The following is a 21674-nucleotide window of genomic DNA, read 5'->3' as shown; positions in this document are numbered from 1 at the left end:
TTCTAGCAGCTGGCACTGGCACTTCATGCAGTCAGGTGACAGCTGACATCATGGGGATGAGCTATTCAAACCAGCGCAGTGTATTTAAATCTGTCTCTGTACACTGTTAATTGCCAGAGTTTCAGGTCTCCTAACTCTAGCATCCTGCGCCTTCAGATAGGTCTCTGTAGGATTTCCCTTTTAATTCCACGTTTTCCAGCTGCTTCTGTGTTTTCTGATCCCGGTCACCAACAGTTTGTCTACCTGACCTTTCTATGCCATTATGATTCAAAGCTTCATCACTGGTTGTTACCAGTGCGTCACACCAAAGGTCAGGGTAGCGGGCCGTGACTGCAGTCTCCCCGTAGTGAAGCCCAAACCTCCCTTCAGGGATCCCTCTATTAGAGTCATCACCTCCGATTTGTCTGTGTTAGCTTTGGCTGGCATCTTTTGCCCTGAATCGTGACATGCAGTAGTAGCTAGTGGCTGGTCCATTCCCCGGAACCGGCCCCAATATTGTAGGTGCATGCTAATCAGTCTGAACAGTTCTTACCTTGGTCTTATAAGTCATGGGGAGGGGGAACCATCAGACAATTGACCAGATATATTTTTATTATTGGGTAAAATTCATATCATTAGAACATTTATATCAACTAAAGAGGACATTGTCATATAAAAAGAAGAGAGAAAAATCACATAAAAACATGATACATATGCATATGCTATTCTTTTATTAGGGGCTTTGTTACAGTTAACCATACATGTACCTTTGCTATATTGTCACTTTTCGGCTGTTTATAAATACAACATACCTTAGTCAATATTTTGTATATGTCATTTAATTAATGTGACAAATGCATCCAATCACTGTCTCGGGGATGGGCAGCAGCTAGACTTATCTTTGTAGTTTTATATGATTAAATGCATTAGGTCAAGAAGCCAGTGAGACGCATGCATTGAAAAATGAAATCAAAGAACAACTCTAAACATACTTCTCGTATAGTGAATGAGTGCTGTGATATGTAGTAACGAAATTGCACAAACCAGTATGTGTTCAATCATGGTATATGGCTGTGCTTCATGATTGCAATGGTGTCACCTCTGCAGGTGATTTGACAATCACTCAACACCAGCCGATGTTACCTTGGTCATAGTCATTATCCTGACCTGTAGCTGGTTCAAATGCTACAGCTCAAACCTTGTGTACTGCTCGTCTGAATAGAGCGCATTAGTGAAAACACACATAACTGTACATTGTCTACATTAGACTACCCCTTCCAAACCCTGTTATACCTCTTCAGTCATAAAGAGTTGTATGTGCCAAAAGTCTAAAGTAGGAAAGTCTGAATAGCTGTATTTGCACACTTTCACTTTCTGGGCATGCGGTGTGTAAAAACATAAGATTCGCTTGGCAAACAGGTGTATGTTTCTCTTAATCACTCCCTTATAGGGGTAATAAAAATATTTGTATTAAGAAATATAAACCAATCTTTCTCAGGGAAGGGGATGAGGAGGAGAGCAGTCACAACAGTGTATATACATATTAAGGGAGGATTAGTCCTGCTAAAGCAGTTCAAGACCAAACCTTTAGTTCAGGTGGGCTGCTGTAAAATGATTCATCCCCATGTATAGTGCAGTGCAAGGTTGTAAGGGTTAGTCACACATATTGTGGACATGGACTGGTTCAGCAGACCTGCTGGATTCTGGAAATAAGGCTCAAAATCTTTGGTAGGTGTACAATGTCTCTCCTCACTAGGTCAAAATATAGACTGCAGAAAAAGTCAGGCACCTGGACACCTTAGAACACATTGAGCAGGTCTGGACTCCCTCTAGATAGACTGTCACTCAGGATAACACTGTCCCCTCTGGCAGCACTCTCTCTTGGGCAGCTTTCCCCATGTATCTGGAAGCTCTCTGTCAGCTTTCTACTACAATGGCAACTCTCCCTCTGGCAGCTTCTGTAATTATAACAGCAGCTCTCTCAGGTAGCTACCTGTCTCACAACTCCCTGTGACAGATTCCTCTCTTAAAATAGCAGTGCTCCATTTGGCAGCTTTTGCTTTGACTGTGCCCCTTTATGCAACCATTGCCTCCTTTGCTATCGCTCTCTAATGGCCTATGAAGTGTTCACTGTCAGGCTCTCACTGTGCCAGACTCAGTACCCACTTCTGCCATTCTCCTCTATCAATTGCACCAATCTTCCTCTCCCTGGTGGGATATAACTTCACATCCTCTTTTGCTCTTCTGGAATGCTGGATGATGTAGTCTCCAACACCTGAGGATTAACTGCAATGACCCAGTCAATGGTTCCTGTTTCCCTCATCAGCCCAGCCTTCCAGTAATGGAAAGCTGCGGGTCCTGTTGTTACATAATGAAGATTGTATCAATGTCCCCTTATTCTCAAAATTGGTTTAAGGTATAATTGAGGTTAAACTAAGCACAACTATAGGAGAAAAAAAATATTTAATGAAGGCGGGGTTAAATACTGTCTGTTTTTTCATGTAGCACACAAATACTTGATAGCTTTATTTGTACACTGAAATGTAAATTTGATATAAGACATGCTCTACACCATTTATAAATCTGTCATCACATTTTATATTTACCACCCCCTCCAATGCAACATGATTTTGCCAAGGGGGAAAGTTACTCATTTTTTTGCTTTACTTTCCTTAATAAATAAGGCACGTTGTACGAAAGCCTAAAACCTACTGGTTAAATTGTGTACAGGGCATGCAAATTGAAAACAGAAGGGGGGCTATCATTAACTCCTTGGGCATCCCAACTGAAAGAAGTAGTCAAGTGTAAGTAAATACTTAGATTAAAAATCTAAAGCAGCTGCTGTAAAAGTAGAACTAAAAAGATGATAAGGGCAATACACGTGGGAGGGAACAGGCAAAATGCAAGATAAGAGAAGGTGCTACAGGCAGGGGTGGAACTACAGTGGGTGCAGCAGCTATGGGGCCTGGAGGTGAAGGGGCAATCCCAGGTCACTTTGGAGAGTAGAGTGGGGGGGGGGTCCTAGGAGGAGAGAGTGGAAACTCCATGCCCCTACTCAAATTTTGCCATGGGGTTCAGTGATGCAGCGTTCATGCAAAACAGGGCAGCATAAGGAGTTTTTCAGAGAGACTCCAGAAATGCAGGCAGCATGTGTGAAATGTAGAAGTGCTATGTCTGTTGTTATTAGAGGTGAAGGAGGTTCTGTTCATCTATTGCAATTAGCTTTCCCACTGATCATGGTTTTGTCTTTTAACAGACACTGTTTTTAGAAATTATTTTAGTGCCTATATCCTGTTTAACATATTAACTGGTGACCTAAAAAAAGTTGACTTACATAAAAGAGTTACTAATAATGTTCAGGGATATATATGTAAAAGTTCCAGGTGCTTATCACAATGGAAGATACTTGTGATAACATTCTGATTGTAAAGGTAGATATTTTCCAACATTACTATTTTGAAGTTCTTGCCAGACTATGCATCCATAATATTGTGTTGTCCATTTGTTTAGAATTGTGAGACTTGTACAGAACATGCACAGTAATGACCCACAAAGAATAGATAACAGGACATGTAGTGATAATGAGATCAAGAGATAATCACTAAACAAAAGCTCCTTTTTGGTGATTGTCAGTTTCAATTTTAAAGGCCTCTAGTCTCTGTACTATTCTGTTTGCTGCTAAAAGTCTTGAAATAAATTATTTGTTTACAAATACCAAGATTAAAGTTATTGGCTTTGATACTTCAGTCAGAGATTTTATAGTTGCCTTTATTATAAATAGAGGAATATCCAGACATGAAATTTGAATTAGTCATAAATGTAGTTTGCACTAAGGGAGAATTATTGTATGTTATAAATTGTATGCATATATGGATATCATTGTCAATAATGTGGCCATTTATAATGTGTATTCTTTATGCTCATTTGCACCTTACTCACAATACATGTGCATTTACAATTAATAATCCGGGGTTGGCAATCAATTATTATCTCTTTGCAAATAAGTTATGTTAAAGGACCACAGACTTTGCCAAACCTCTATAGCATCCTCACTAGTTTTGGTGCTTTTTTTTAGGAATCAATAATACTAAATCTATTGCCCTTAATAACTCCTGATGCACAAGTCATGTTGCTCAAACTAAATGAATAAACCTTCAAGGAGCAATACAAATTTGGAATAATTGGTATCACCTTCACAAGCTGTAAACATTTTCTGCAGTAACTTACTCTAGATATGAAGCGTTAGGGAATCTCATTGTTTGGTCAGGTGAGATGACTCGTTTTACACATTCCTAGGCATACTATTAGATCAATGCAGCCTAAATAATTTTCTTTAATTGTGGCACAACCCAGCCAGGAATAAATAGACCAACTATGAACAACCACAGTTAACAAATTTGTCATCAGTCCTCATAAGTAATGAACACAAATGTGAGTGTTCCTTTATATCCCTGTTTTCCACTAATTGGCAATATACAACCTGCTTTGGAACACACCTAATGTCTGTCACTCAAGCATTCATTATTAATATGTGATTCAGTGATCTTCCCACATCTCTGGCAGTGTTTATTTCTGGGATGAGCCCTTCAGGCTTCAGGTGGAGGTCGTACTATTGTTTCACCTGAATCTACCACTTACAAGATTTTCAGGCTGTTTGATCTCTCCAGTTTCTCCAGGAGAATAATAAATCCCTGAATAGAAAAGACTTGCATTACCTGCAACTAAAACATTTTATCAACACTAATTATAGGTAACAGATCAGTACAAACCATCGCCTCTTTTGAGGCTACTTAAAAGAACTGCATTCTGGAACCACAGTTTTTCCAATGTATTTATATTTCTTTATTTCAGTTCACCAAGAGGTCATAGTCTAGGTAAAAAATGAAGCGCTTTGGTAAAGTTCCACCACCAAATCAGCCAATCGGAAGGCAGGAATCCATCATATTGCCTTTTGGTGATATTGCCATAATAGTGTACTCTAGTTGTAAGGAAGCTGCTTGTGCTAGCCAAATGTACTATCATATGCATTTGAATGCATCAAGTACCCACTGTTATTAAGCTACGGCTATATACTCACTTGAATTTATAAGGTGTTTGCAATGCATGTTAAAATACAAGTAAAAATGCATATAAAGACCATTGTGTTTTACATGTATTTGATACATTTATAAATATACATTGACACACATCAGACACACTGAAATGGAACAAGAAACGTTCAAAATAACAAAAGGCACAAGTTAAAGTCGCATAAAAAAGCAAATATGTGTGGTCTTATTTTATACAATGATTTTTATTTTTACATTGGATTACATGGGATTACATGCACTTACCATCAGCAGCACGGTGGCTAAGTGATTAGCACTTCTGCCTCACAGCGTTGGGGTCATGAGTTCAATTCCCACCATGGCCTTATCTGTGTGGAGTTTGTATGTTCTCCCCGTGTTTTCGTGGGTTTCCTCCGGGTGCTCCGGTTTCCTCCCACACTCCAAAAACATACTGGTAGGTTAATTGGCTGCTATCAAAATTGACCCTAGTGTCTCTCTCTCTCTCTGTCTGTGTGTGAGTGTGTATGTTAGGGAATTTAGACTGTAAGCTCCAATAGGGCAGGGACTGATGTGAATGAGTACAGCGTACAGTGTACAGAGAGTACAGCGCAGTGGAATCAGTGGCGCTATATAAATAAATGGTGATGATGATGATTAACTAATATGTATCACTAATAAACATTGCAAAAGGAGAGAAGCAAAAAGATTTGGAAAGGCAGCCATCTATAGAGTAAATTTCTCAATACTGAACAAAAATAATCACTGCAGGCTCTTTTGAACAAAACTCACTAAATCAATACATTGGAAAATAGTCCCTTTCATTTTCCTAGCATCTACATAGATGATAGCCAAAGCCTGAAATTACCCAGTCCTTGATCTCTTAGCAGTCAGGAGACATATGTATTGGATAAAGGTAAACTTGAAATTGACAAGTATCTTGCTTAACAACCAGTTTAGAGTTTGGTATTCGTGAGTTGACTATGCACCAGGAAGACATTTTTACAAATTAAGTCTCACATTATAATATGACACGTGTATAATCCCCTTTGGTGATAGGTGGAGGCTATTCACCACAGTCCCTCCTTCTCCCTATTCCTTTTTCGACTCTGTTCCACTCCAAACTGCCTTTCCATTTAGTTCATTATAATCACTTGTTCTTATTGTTCTTGCTTTTCTTATGGACAGTTTGGTGGCACAATAGTTAGCCAGGACAATATCTCTATAGAAATGTTTAGGTTTCTTAGGTACAGTATAGGTGGCAGCGTGTGCTTCTTTAGGACAGAGAGGCTAGGTAGCCCAGATACATCAGAGTGAGACTACAAAGAGGTAAAGGTCATTCCTGGACAGATATTTAGATGTCCGTCCAGGAATGACGGACATCTAAATTGGTTTGGAAAGCATGTCCTCGGGCAGCTCCCACTTTATAGTGAGGAAGGCCGCCTGGTGGTACTCAACCACAGCCACCTGACTCTTTCAGATGGCTATGGGTAAAGAGAGGTATAGTCCTTTGTGGTGAAGAACAACTTTTTTCAATTTGCCAGCTATCTTGGACAACCTCATCCTCATCTTTATGGTACATCATTTAACTTGTATTTCTGTACTTTTTGTATATTTTTGTATTTTTTTGAATATTTTTGTATTTTAACTTTTTCTCTTGTAGCTATTGGTCTGTAAGTACAAAGTGGATTCAAGTGAGAGTCAGGGATCCTGTGGGGTAATTCAGCACACCTGGTGCCCTTACCACTGTACCACTTTATGCCCAGGCAGTCCTTACTTGCTTTTCTATACTGTGTGTTTCTGCATTTTAATGTGTTAAACATCAACCTGTGTTGGCAACCTAGACTCTGTGGTTCTTTACACAAAATGAATTGTAATCTGTGTATGTGATATGCTGTGAATGATTTATAATTTTATATACTAAGGATAGCCTGTCTAGTAGCGGCAAGTAAACCATAAGATAAATAGACAGATCAGAAACCAATTATGTTCTTATTATTGTAATGACAGTAATGGCAGAGCTTTTTCTAGGTATACCTATAAAGTTTCTGATTGTGGTTGTGGTCCACACACTGGGTTTGCTGTTGTTTTTATCTCACACATGATGGAGGTCTGCATTAAACAAATTCACTTAAGTATTTTCCAAGAAAATTCAATAGCATTTTAATCTGCTGCATAACTCTTTACATGTATTTTCCTCTGTTTGCCAGTATCGGCTGTTCCACTTTGAATATTTATGATTGACAGTCTCATTCTTGGAGCTTATACTAATCTGCATGTTTTTGAACAGTTTTGAAGGAAGCACACAAAGATAAAGTAAACTGTTCATAGAGACCTCCCAATAGTCCTGATTTCGGAAATACTGATTTTGCTAACACCAAAAGGCACAGAGCTGGTTTGGTCCTCAAGAAAATGTGGCCAAAGTTGAGTGGATCTATCTGTAATACAACACAACACCTTATCCAGCAGTTTTCTTCTTTGTGAACAATGTTGACAAGAATATATTTAAGATTCCGTCTCCATTTTAGTTTTATTTTATGTTTGGCATCTAGGAACTTGAAAAACTTTTTGTAAATTAGACTTTGTTTACCGATCACTTTTTTAGTTTCAGTTTTTGATATTCTGACTTCTCTTTTGCAGATTGTGTTAATTCTCCTAAAAGTGCAATTTTTATCTAATACTCAATTAGTCACATTAGTTTTATTTTTTCCTAGAGCTATTGTAGCCATAAAGTATAATCCTGCAATAGTATCCAATAATAGATGAACATATACATAAATATATAAATAGATTAGCATACATCTATAATATAAATGTCTAGTGGCGTGTGTTAGTCTGTCTGTGTGTGTGTGGAAAAAATAAAACCAAGCTGCAGCACCACCTGCTGGGCAGAGTTATACACTGACCTACTAAATTCTTAGTGTGTGTGGAAAAAAAAATTCAGAAAGGGCTGAAATTTGGTATACTAAGATGTTTTTAATTTGTTAATTTAATTTGTTAATTGTTAAAAGTGTTTATTAAGATTTTTAAAAAAAATATATATATATTTCTTGAAGGAGAAGTGACAGTTGGGAGTGGTTGGTGGTTGCCGGGGGTGACAGTGGGGAGTGGTTGGTGGTTGAGGCCTGGGCTATGGCCCAAATGCATGACAAGAACCTTTTTAACACCTTAAGTAGCTTGATTTGACTAGAATGCATAAGTATCATGCACGGGTTAACTTGTATATATATATATATATATATGTATATATATATATATATATATATATATAGATAGATAGATAGATAGATAGATAGATAGATAGATAGATAGATAGATATAAGAGATGTTCACTGACCCCCATGTTCTGGTTTTGGTTTTGGATCTGGATTAACTTCGTGTTTTGGTTTTGGTTTTGGCAAAACTGCCCTTGCGTGTTTTGGTTTTGGTTTTGGATCCCGATTTTCTTCTAAAATTCCTATTTTGTTTGCTAAAATCACATATTTTTGCTTCCCCCCCCCCCCCCTACATTATTATTAATCTCAATAACACTAATTTCAAGTAATTTCCAGTCAATTTTGACCACCTCACAGGTCACAATATTATTTTCATACATTTTCAAACAAAGACTGCAGAGACCTGGCTGGATGCTAAACGACAGAGCAATGACTCAAACACACGGCAGTTCCTAGCACATATAGGAAACATTGCCACACAGCAGTGTCAGTAAAGAGAAGTGGTGCAAGATGGAATTGTCCTTGGATCATGAAATCAGTAATGGTTCATTTGATCGCTCCACCCATTCCTTGGATAAATGTGGCAATTCTACAGCTAATACATGGCGACGAGCGCTGTTCCCCTCCCCAGGTTGCGTGCTTTTATCAGACCCAGACCAATCCAGGGTGCCAGACAATGCACTTAAAAGAGCCATTGTAATTCACAGCAAAAAGCAAGTTCATCACTGAGCTTCAAATCAGCCCCAATTCCCAAAAACTTATAAGATAGTTAGGTAGCTTGAACGTTAAGTGCAGATTACAAACACTTTGTGCAATACTGATAAAACAGCAGCAAAGTGGAAGGTAATACATGTACACGTCTATTTAGACTTCCATGCTTACATTATTTCTGTAAGCAACGTTGTTATTTGTTAATAAAACTGTTGTCTTTATACCGTTCAATAAAATTAAAAATAATCCTCCAACATTCTTTCAGCTGATAGTAGGATCAGGTGGAGTTACAGCAGAGGTGTCATTAATTCTGGTCAATTCTTTTACAGTGGACAAGACCAGATGTGAAAATGTTGTGCGGAGTCAACTGCATCATCAATGGGTGTCTCTGATTTTTGCAAATCACACAACAGTATATAGCACATGCAGGTAACATTGGCACACAGCGGTAGCTAAACGAAAAAGTGGTGCAAGATGCAATTGTCCTTGGGCCCTCCCACCTACCCTTATGTTGGATCTTAAAAAGGTGTCACACTCCGCTCCCCGGGTATCTCCACCTGAGCCTCAAACACTGACTATCACTTTAAATCTCTCTTCTTAGTCAGCCTGTCAGCCACGGTTGCACCTGTGATTACTTCACCTGTGTGTTTGTCAGTTCTGCCATTGGTCAGCCTCCCTTTATAAGGCCCCTCCTTTCACCTGTGCATTGCTGGTTCTTCAAGTCATACCTAACCTGATTTTATGCCTGCTCTGTGATGCATATCTTGTTCTACAATCCATGGTAAGCTGTGCTTTATCGCTGCTGTGTGTTTGGACTCCATCGATCTCTGTATACCTGTTCCACTGTCTGTGGTAAACACTGATCAACACCTGTTACCTACTCGGCCTGCACTGTTTACTATTGCTATCCTATTCCACAATCCGTGGTAAGCTGTGCTTCATCGCTGCTGTATGTTTGGACTCCATCGATCTCTGCATACCTGTTCCACTGCTTGTGGTAAACGCTATGATCAACACCTGCTACCTACTCTGTCTGCACCGCTGACTACTGCTGTTCCGTTCCACAATCCGTGGTAAGCTGTGGCTCATAGTTGCTGTATATATCTGGACTTTGTTGATCTTCACGCACCAGTTCCCCTTACCTGTGGTAATCGCTATGAGCAACGCCCGCTATCTACACCGCTGACTACTGCTGTTCCGCTCCACATATCTGTGGTAAGCTGTGGCTCATTGTTGCTGTATATATATGGACCTTGCTGATCTTCACGCACCAGTTCCACTTACCTGTGTTAACCACTATGAGCAACGCCTGCTATCTACTCTGTCTGCACTACTTACTACTGCTGTTCCGTTCCACAATCCGTGGTAAGCTGTGGCTTATCGTTGCTGTATGTATCTGGACTCTGCTAATTGCTGTACACCAGTTCCACTACTATGGTAATCGTTATGTTCAACGCCCGCTATTCATCATGTCTGCACCACTGATTGCTGCTGTTCCGTTCCACATCCTTGTGGTAAGCTGTGGCTCATCGTTGCTGTGTGTTTCTGGACTTTGCTGTTCTCTGTGCACCAGTTCCATTACCTGTGGTAATCACTGTGATCAACATCTGCTACCTATGCATTATTGACTACTTCTGCTTTGTTCTATTATCCTGTGAACTGTTCATCTCCAGTACTTCATTGAACTTTGTATAATGTTCCACTCCTCAGTGGTATATTGGTGATTTGCTATTAACCTTCAGTCTGCATTATTGAATTTCATTGATGGTTCCTATTCTCTGTATATTATCGATATCATCATCTACAGTTTACTCAACCTTCAGTGAACTTTGTACTATATTTTATAGAGTAAAGTGGTAATCATTATTAACACCATTTGATGTCCGAATTGGATTTCTTCTGTTATCAAGTATTCTCCATCTGTCTCACTGGGAACTTTCCTAGAGGGCCGCGACCTGCATAGTGGAAGCCGCTGAAGCCCAAATTCCCTTGCGGGAGTCTCTGGTGAATACCTTCCACCTTGTTAGACTCCGCGCCTCTAGGGAAGTCTAGCTAACTGCTAATGAGACAGCAGGATCTCACTCATCTATTCGTGAGCTAACCTGACAAAGGGACATACACACTTTAACAAACCAAGCACTTCAGCGACAAGGAGTGCCACTTTTGAGGAAGTAGCCTCCTACGCTGATCGCTGACAAGGTTCCCGGCTGTGCTGAAAACTCTTTCCGAGTACACACTGGAGGATGGGCAGCTTAGGCAGTGCAAAGCGAGTTGGTACATGGGTCTCCAAATTCCCATTTTTTACTCTCAGTATGTAAAGGGACTGTCTGATGTGTCTATTTCTATGCTGTTGTGATAATAATCCTCCACCAACTTTTGGATGTTGATAGTAGGATCAGGTGGAGTTACGGCAGAGATGTCACGTTTTTTGGTCAATTCTTCATCAGATATTTTACGGGCTACGGACAGCATCTCCTGCACATCCCCGTCAATCTTTAAAAAACTCTGCACCACCGAGTCTATTGTGTGAGCAAAACAGGGAATGTGATGAAATTCTCCCAGCTTTAATGCTCTCACAATATTGGTGTTGTTATTAGAAATGAAATATCCTGAGGAGAGTCCAAGCGGGATAAGCCATGTTGCAATGACATCCCTTAGTTTTTGTAACAGATTGTCAGCTGTATGCCTCTTAGTGAAGCAGCTGATACACAGAGTAGCCTGCCTCTGAAAAATGTGACGTACTTGGGTATATGCTGCTGCTGTTCCTGCTGGTAAAGGTGAATCACCAACCCAGTGGGCTGTCACAGTCATATAATCTTTAGTTTGCCCAATTCTGCTTGTCCACCTATCTGAGGTTCCTAGATGCTTAAGGTCCCTACCTCTACTGACTGTGGCTTTATAAACGCTACAAATGGTTAGACAACTGTTGTCCGGATTTGAGTAAAAATAATTCCACCCATAAGAGGTGGATTTTTTTGGTCTAATGCCCAGGCATGACAATGGCCGTCTTATTATCACGTGCAAGAACTGGTGCAGGACTTACACAAACAACATCATACTCATCAACATCCTCATTAGCACCCTCGTCAGCTACACAAATATCCCCCTCAACCTGTTGCAATTCCAAAGTGGCATCCTCAATTTGTGTATCACCATCTACACTTGGACTGTTCATGCTCACATCTGAAAAAATGCTGAAAGGGGCCTTCTTTAGGGGTACACTATCAGACAGATCAGGATTACACATTGCACTCATGAATAGACTCTCCTCAGAGATTTGTGTTATTTCTGAATCAGAACATACATCTTCCTCTAAAGTCTTACTGTTTTCTTCAAGCTTGGCTTTTACACGTAAAAGTATTTGGACATCACTTTTGAAATCCGAATGACAAGGTCTGTCTTGGTCATGACTTACCTTACAAGAAGATGCATCAGTGACAGTTGCAGAACTAGCACTCATAGAGAAAGGCAAATGCCTCATTCTTTCCTTGCCACTGTGTGAGTAGAGTGGCATGTTGTAAATTTAATTTTTTTCTGCAGATAACTTTGCCTGGATTACAGGTCTTCTTTTCTTGACCAAGGTAAAAAAAAAAATTCTTACATTTTTGTTTCCCTGATTTAAAAACACAATGCACTTTAACATAGGCTTTAGCAGATGACGTAGAGGGATTACTATCATCATGACAAGTGCCAGCAGCTGCTTGGTGCTCCTGTTCTTCTGTGTACAGCTGTAAATCCATTTTGATAACACAGTACAATGTGACTGCAGAGTTAGCAGACCAAGCCTGCCAGACCTATTATTTCTATTTCAGCAATGACAATTAGCAATAGAGCAATGGAGCTCTTGTCTTTGGGTGTATATAACACCGTACACTTTTTGGTGTAAATTCAGAAGAAAAACAAGCAAGGACTAGTACTTGTATTTCAGCTATGATAATTAGCAATGGAGCTCATGTCTTTGGGTGTATATAACACCCTACACTTTTTGGTGCAAATTCAGAAGTAAAGCCTGCAAGGACTAGTATTTGTATTTCAGCAATGACAATTAGCAACGCAGCTCTCCTTTTTGTGCTACCTATATAACACTGTAGAATTTTACTGCAGAATTACACCAACCCTGACAGCACTAGTTTTTTTATTTTTATGCAATGAGAATTACCAACACAGCTCTCCTTTTTGTGTGTTACCTAAATAACACAGTAGAATTGGACTGCAGAATTCCATCAACCCTGTAAGCACTATTATTTGTATTTTTCTGCAATGAGATTTAACCCAGGAGCTCTCCTATCTGTGTGTTACATATATAAAACAGTAGAATTGGACTACAGAATTACACCAACCCTGCCAGCAACAATAGTATTGGTATTTTTCTGCAAAGAGATTTAACACTGGAGCTATGGAGCTCTCCTGAATGTCACTGATTACTTTCTTTAACACTGCTACCACCCTCCTCTTTCAATTCTCTAACTTTGCCTGCCCAACTGCTCTACACTCTATGCTACCGCTTCTGTATCCCTCACTCAAATGGCGCTAGATCGCCGTGGAGGGCGGTATTTATAGATTCCAAAACTCCCGAGATCCGACGACGTCACAATGACGCTTTGCCTCATTTTGGAATCTGAAAAAGCGCGAAAGTACCGAGCCGACTCGGCTCGGTACTCGGATCCCCTAAGTTCGGGTGTGTTCGGTTACCGAGGAATCGAGCCTGAGCATCTCTAATTTACACTAAATAGCCCCTACCATCACCCTGCCATGAAATGGTTACAAAACAACAGTCATGGAAGGTTGATAAAAAAAAGAGGAGTATATCTATTTGATAATCACTTTCCACTATGGAAGAAAGTGGGGGATCTTTGACATATAAATACATCTCTATGCAATAGATAGTTAAACCAGGCACAATCTGAGTAAAACATGACTCAGTGTAAAACTTACTCAAATGTTACTTAAATGAAACTATTGAAGTCTTCTGAAAAACAATTACATAACCACATACATTTACTCTGGGTAAATTGCTGTTAAATTTTCCCATGCCTTATTATTATTATTATTGTTATTATCCTTTATTTGTTAGGCGCCACATCATCATCATCATCACCATTTATTTATATAGCACCACTGATTCCGCAGCGCTGTACAGAGAATTCATTCACATCTGTCCCTGCCACATTGGAGCTTACAGTCTAAATTCCCTAATATAGACACACACTCACAGACAGACTCATACAGACAGACAGACAGGTAGAGACTAGGGTCAATTTTTGATAGCAGCCAATTAACCTACTAGTATGTTTTTGGAGTTCCACAAGAGTTCCGCAGCGCCGTACACAGCACAAACAGTAGACTAACCAAGGTGAAACATTACACACAGTAAACAAAAAATACCAAAACTTCAGAGACTCCAGGCAGGCTAATGCAGTAAAGACGGAGCAGAAGAACTGGTATGGAGAACAAAGGGAAGAGGGCCCTGCTCAAATGAGCTTACATCCTAAGGGAGGGTGCCTTATACAGTATCATCCAAGGAATGGCAGACAGAAGCAGCAGGGAAGTTATACTGAGCTGTCTTTCTCTCTTGCTGCCTATACACGTGGGACTGTGCCTGTCTTGTGATGTGCATGTGTCATTGGGGAGATAGGAGGAAGACATTCCCACACATAGGTGAGGAGGCGATCAGGAAGATCCGCAGTCGCATACTCTGAGTTGGCTGGTCTTGGGGAGGGACCAGCCACCACGAATTATTCTTTTTTGCGAGATTACACCATTCCCAGCCCACAAACTGGTACAAACCAGTGCAAACCATTTTGATCAGTACAGTTACTAAAAAACAACGGTACTGTACCGCCCCAAACGGTACAGTTGGAGTGTATGCTCCACTAGCTGTAACTGGTGCCTAATCTGATGCTAATATGTAATATTTCCAATGAATCAGCTTAAATTGCTCAAATTAAGAAACATACAGGACTAAAAGCAATATTACATACTACACTGTATTTTTTAAATAGTGTTCCTAATAAAATAATTAAACCTAGTATTAAATGAATCAAGTATAGAATAAGAAGAGTATTAGTTACAAGCAAATTATTACTTTGCAAAAAATAAAATGTAAAAAAATGTATTAACAATACAGGCTAATAATAGGAGCACTTTCAAATAATAGTGTAGTCCCAGCGCGGCGCCCTGGCTGTGTGAGCACCGAGGTGCTGCCGGGGGAGACATTACCGGTAAGCAATATATAAGCAGAGAAACAGAAACTGCAGTGAGTGGACATGAGCCCAGTAACACCCCATTCACACTGCCACAAAAACCCAGACTTTTGCTGGAGCGAGCATAAGCAACCCCGGTGTAGGCTCCGTGTGAAAGGGGGTCCCTGCATTTACCCGTGTCTGCTGACCGGGGAATTAGACCCAGTACTTTTGCAGGGTTATTCCACGGTCGGTGCCAGGTAGCCTTTAGTCTGAACGGTGCGACCTGGGTTTTTCAATTCGGGTCTCACATAAAGAAGCTGATTGGGGGATTATGGACGCTGGAGGATGAAGTCATTTCAATGGTGCAGAGAAGAGAGAGGAGAAAGCATGTCACATTGGCAAGAGGAAGAGGTGCGTGAGCTGCTGGCCTTTAGAGGAGAGGTGGAAATAAAAAGGCAAATCACAGTCACTGTAAAAGAGGCCACAGTGTACTACAGCATTGCAAAAATGTTAACAGCTGGGGGGGGGGGGGGGGGGATCAAGTACAGCCAGAAGCAGGTTGTAAACAAGTTAAAGGCACTTGGAAAACAGTACTCAAAAGTGCATGACTAAAACCGCAGAAAGAGTGGTGCTGGTCGTATGGAATGGCCCTTTTATGAACAGTGTAACATGGTCTTTGGCATTTCTGCCCTGATGAGCTGGGATGCTCGGAGACACGGCAAATACCTGGCTTCAAAAACATGGGATATTGTAGGGGCGACTATGTGAAAGTGGTTTGAGTATCCCTTTGCTTTCTCTCTCCACTCCTCCTCTAGAGGCCTCATTTCTACTTTCTGTTGCCTTATTCTACAATATAAACGTCCACTGAAGGAGCCACATGAGCTTAAGTGGGAGGAGGACATGGGGGAGATGCTCACCCCGGAGGACTGGGATAAAATCCGCCTGAATATAGCTAAAACCTGGCACTGTGTCAAAATTAGCGAAAATGCTCATAAAATCTATCATTGATGGTACCTGGTCCCCCTCAGGCTCCAAATTATCTACCTGCTCGCCTCCCCATTGCCTTGCCGCCTGTGTGGTCAAGTGGGTACCCTGTCCCACATTTGGTGGCACTGTTCAAAACTGCTCCCCTTCTGGGCATCTATTCATTGCTTTATCTCCAAAATTATTTAAATTTCGCTTCCCGCTTCTCTCTCCTACTCCTTAGTACCTCGTCCCCTACCTGATGTCCCTAAACACACTCAAAAGCTTATCACACATATACTAAGTGAAGTAAAATGTCAACTTGCCTTATTTTGGAAAAATCCTGAACCCCCTCCTCCATTATCAATCGCATCTGGCAGGTCTACCACATGGAATACATCACAAGTATCCTTCATTATACCTCTGTCCCCTTCGCTCCCTGGACTGAATATCACAGTCCCCCCCACGCCTGGCGTTCTGATCTTCTGCCATCTACGTAATCGGTACTATTTTGTACCGCTCACTCCTACCACCTCACTTAACTAGGAACAGTGACTACCCCCCGCCTTATCGTCCCTCTATTTATCTATCCTCTCTTTCCCCCCTCTCCTTTGTTCTCACCTTCTCCAATTACAATATTTATGATGTATAGCATTATTTGCTCCTTCTGATGCCTTACATATATGTATCATTTTGAATTCCTGCTACCTTAAGTGTTAATTTCTATTGTCATGTATGCCTGGCTCAGCTGACTACTGTAGGTCCAGATATGTAATGCTATTTTTGCTTTTGCCAAATACAGTAAAAAATGTTCTTTCCAAAACAAAAATTACTCACATTATTGTAACAATTCAAACAAATCTCTTATCCAACAATGTTTATAACACTCCCACATACTTTCCCACCTTCATCTCGATCTGCAGATGAAGGGCTACTAATATATTATTAGTAGATCCCATAATTCCTTAAGGGCTCAAATTGTTTTCTTATTCTTACTCTGCGGAACTCACTGCCTCGTACAGTCCACCAGACCACGATTCTAGAAATCTTAAAAAACAGACTAAAACTTACTTGGTCACTGAGGCATTTTCATTAATGCCCACTCATTTTCTATAACAAAAATTAGCACTCTCTTCTGTACTTTGTTGAACCTTTATATGTTTATTTTCTATTATCTGTATTTTAATCTGTAAATGTAAAGCACATTAATTGTTATTATATTATTACTATTAAATGTAAACTTTCCTTCTTTAAACTGATTCCCTTTATTTTGCTGCTCAAAAAAACTTGATGCCTAAGGCGCAAAGGAAAAATTATGTCCAGCACATTGTTACTACTAGTTTTCTTTTTACTTGCGTTTTGAGGTCAGTTGAGATCATTTTAGGCCAATTCCATTTATTTGCAGTAAATACATGTGAATGGAGCAAAATGTATTCAGAAAAACGCAATGCAAATGCAACACACCAAAAGCTATTGCATACACAAGTATGTTTGGGGGCAATAAAAACATCAGATTATATTTTTAGACCCATTTAAATGCTTTGTACTAATAACTGGGCCTAAAACAGCTGATTCCGGTTTCCTCATTCTCGGCACAGTCTAGGTATAGGACAGTAACAGACATCAACAAGGAGTAATCCATTTTAAATTTCAAAAATAAGCTTCAGCAATAACTTAGCACTGTTAATGAAAACAAAAATGAAACAAAAAATAAAAAACAAGGAGGGCACCAGAAGGGAGGATAAATTATTAAGATTAATTTGCTGCTCCTTTAGTTAAACATGATGGAGAGGAGCAGAGATGTTAATGTCACTGCCCACGCATGAATATTCAAATTCAGGTATTTACAGCAAAAATATATCTATTGAGTGCTTTTTAGGTTTAGAGCCACTGCAGGTGCATTCCAAAACAATTAACTAGGCTATAATATGGATACAAAGACCATGGTCATAATAATGTCTAATACATTAAATCATTGGCGGTTGTTGGTTAGTAAGTGGAAAAAATTTGGCAAACCAACAGCATTGTAGGGTCCATGTGTTAAGTCACATATGAAGGAAAGCCATATTCCCATTCTTAGTCCATATTGACCTTCATACAGCTACTTTGCAGTGGGCATGACCAGAGTAGTAGTAGGGTGGAGCGTAGGCATGCATACACAGTAATGGTATTAATCATTACCATGCAGACCTTTGCATCTCTTTCTCCCAACCGCCATGGGTCAAAATACTTTGTCACCTCGCAGGTGGGGGAGATCAGCTTTGCTCCGTGTTTGAGCAGAGTTGCGGTACATTATTACATATGGCGCTCTTTGGTGCTCTTTTCACTTATCTACATGCATGCCACATATACTTTGCTATATTTACTATTTTATTGGTTAATTAATATTTTTCCCCAGTTCTACTGTACTATAAAACATTTATTAACCAGTATACATGGATACATTTTAATGTATTATGCCTTCTTGGTAAATACAGAATAACTATTTATTGTGAAGCAGTCATTACAAAGTTGAATTAGTAGGAAAGGAAGTTTCTGGGGAAACAGACCACAATGCCATATGTTTCTGCTACTACCTACTCCTTGCAGCTAGAAAAGTTGGCATGAAGCTTCGGAATGAACTAAGTGAGAGAAATATTCCAAAATAAACCCTTGCCAGGAAAAAGCTATTTAATTTGTCTACTGTTTGGTTCAACTAAGGCAATTTATTTGCATATTCATCAATGCGTCCCTCACAGCATAATATATGACATTGTTTAAAATCACGTGATACATTTTTGGAAACTGCTCCCATATATTACATAGATGTCATGATGATTACATTAAATATTATAGTCAATTCATTTATTGCAGCGTACTGTCTGTTGCACCTACCTTCTAGTGCAATCTTCTTTCAATGTTTTTTTTTTCTACTGGCACTTTTCAAACAAATGTTAATCTTTGGCGTTTACATCTTGGTGCAGCCATGTTGTCCACTCCAAACCCTTCCCTACATATATGTGTGCCTAAAACTATGTGTTCTTGTAAGGTTTAAACCAGGGGTGTCCAACCTTTTAGCTTCCCTGGGCCACATTGGAAGACGACGAGCTGGTTTGGGCCGCACATAAGATACACTAACAATAACGATAGCTGATCATCCAAAAAACCATAGAAAACATAGTTAACTTGTTCTCCTGTCCTCTTCTCTTCTTTTCTCCAATTCTGTGCTGCTGATTGTTCTTCTCGCGCGGGTGACTCCTCTGTGCTGCGCTCCGCAATGGATGTTGGGCGTGACATTCACTGCGAGCACCGCACAGAGGAAGAGACAAGGGAGGGAGCCAGAGTACCAGCTGACGTGACCGCGTGACCGCAAGGTAAGTATTTTCTTTTCTTTTTTTGCAGGATTTTTTTTTCCATTAACAGTGCTGCCCCCTTGCCACAACCAAAACTCCTTCTGGGCCACATTTACAGGCGTGCTGGGGCACATGCGGCCCGCGGGCCGCGGGTTGGACAACACTGGTTTAAATTATACCCTAATATTTAAATATGGATGATTAAATATTATCTACATGTTTGACCATATTAGAACAGTAAAAACATTTGCCCAGAGGGGTAAAATATAAAACCATATTAAGCAGTGAGTTAATGAGTCCATCTGGGGGGTTGGAGGGGGGAAGTTTGTGTATGGAGGTTGGGGGCAAGATGACGTGGCAATATTTCTTTTTAAGCTGCAACAACACCGTTGACTTTGTTTTCTTGCTCTATTTTACATAAGTATATGTTACAGATATTAGGCAGGAAATAATAGTGGGAAAAAGACAAGGTTAAAAAATATAATTAACAAAGAATTAAGGAATGCTAAAATAAATAGCAAACACGATCTACAAGCAGTCAAATGTATATGTGTGATCTCAAATAACCCACTTAACAAATTGCAGTTTAGAAAATGAAAGCTAATGTCTTATTATTTGTTATGGGTGACAGCACCTCCTTGTGCACCAGTTTTCATACATGTCTGAATGTGTTTTGTCTTCATTGGAGGTCATTTACGAAAAGTTCACATCTACTGTCTTCCATTGTACCTGGAAATGCCCCTCTCCGTCGGATTGCAAAATAAAGGCACAAAACAGACTAAAATTATACAATGAGACTTTAAGACTGCCAGGTCTGAGGAGGAGCAAACCTGAATTCTTTTTGTGAAGTAGATATTGCTGTGCGCTCCTTCACAAGGCAATGAATGACACTAAAATTGTACCCTCTCCATCGCCTTTACCTTAATACAATAACCTACCAATGCAAAATTAAATCTCTGTACTGCTCCCCAAAACGAGGCACAGTGGAGTGCTTGCTTTGTACCTTCACTCTGCTCAACTGATCCCCTCAGTCTGTGCTATTTCTGCTCCTCCACAACACAGTCATGTTTCTCCATAAAGCCTTGGAAAACTAGATGTACGTGCACAAATCGCAATGCACAGCATGTTCAATGTTGCTTTTGCACTGCCGAGCAGCCCTTTTGTACTTTGCAAATGGCCTCCAGTGAAAACTATACGTTCCATAATGAAACACTTCCCAGTGAGTCTTGTCAAACAAGTTTGCTGGGTGACTATATATTTATGTTTATATAGATGTATGGTAGTGCTTAAAAATAGGCTACTCATGGTAGCCTCCTAGTTCATTAGAATAGATTGTCTCCCAAATCAAAATCATGTTTTTACATTTGAATGTAGTTAGCCTCCAATTTCTTTGGAACACCTTGAAATACCCAAGAAGGAGCAAAATAGACAATGTTTTTATATACTTAGCCAAGCAAAACAAAGAATGCAAATATAGAAATGTAGTTTGTCATTTGTACATAACCTTCTGACCTTTCTGTCAAGGTGGGCATTCATTTAAAACAGGCTCAGGTAAGCTGTGCCATGTCAGCTAGTATAGAACTACAAGCCTCAACAGGTTGTCTAAGTCTACATTAAATAGCTGGCAGCTCGTGCTGAGACCAGTAGTTCCACAACAGTTGGAGAGCCATAAGTTGCCTAAACCTGGCTCCGCAGATATTGTAGAGAAAGAAGCCAATATGTTTTGTATGCATTAGTAACAATATGTCAAGGTATGAAAAATGTATCATGAAAATAAAGGCATACATTGGTTTTAAGGAAATGTCTACACAGTATAATATTAATGAATTTAAATGTATAATTCAAATATACCAATAGTATATATTACTTAATAAAGTGTGGAGAATAGTCATTTTGGTGCAAAGGATGATTGGATATCATTGAATAATGAATGTTCTAATGCTTTGAGGGTTCTTTTTTCTCTGTCACGTCTGGTTAGAATACTGCACTGGCACACCTACTAGGTACAAAGCTCAGACAGGCACAGTGTGCCCCAGGGCAGCTCGGATGAGGTGAGCACCAGTTGTGACTCGCTTACCTGCGACCTAGTCCAGGTGCTCCATAATTAACTTGCTTACACTAAGAAGAAAATAACATGAACTCTTCAAAAGACCAAAGGAGAGAATGATGATTCTACATGTCGAAACTGTGTTTCTAGTTTAATTACCAATATCTTACAGATTTGAATCTTCTCAGAAAGTGTAA

The sequence above is a fragment of the Mixophyes fleayi genome, chromosome 1 (genome assembly GCF_038048845.1).
Source record: "Mixophyes fleayi isolate aMixFle1 chromosome 1, aMixFle1.hap1, whole genome shotgun sequence".
Taxonomy (NCBI): domain Eukaryota; kingdom Metazoa; phylum Chordata; class Amphibia; order Anura; family Limnodynastidae; genus Mixophyes; species Mixophyes fleayi.
Note: the sequence above shows the minus strand (reverse complement) of the source record.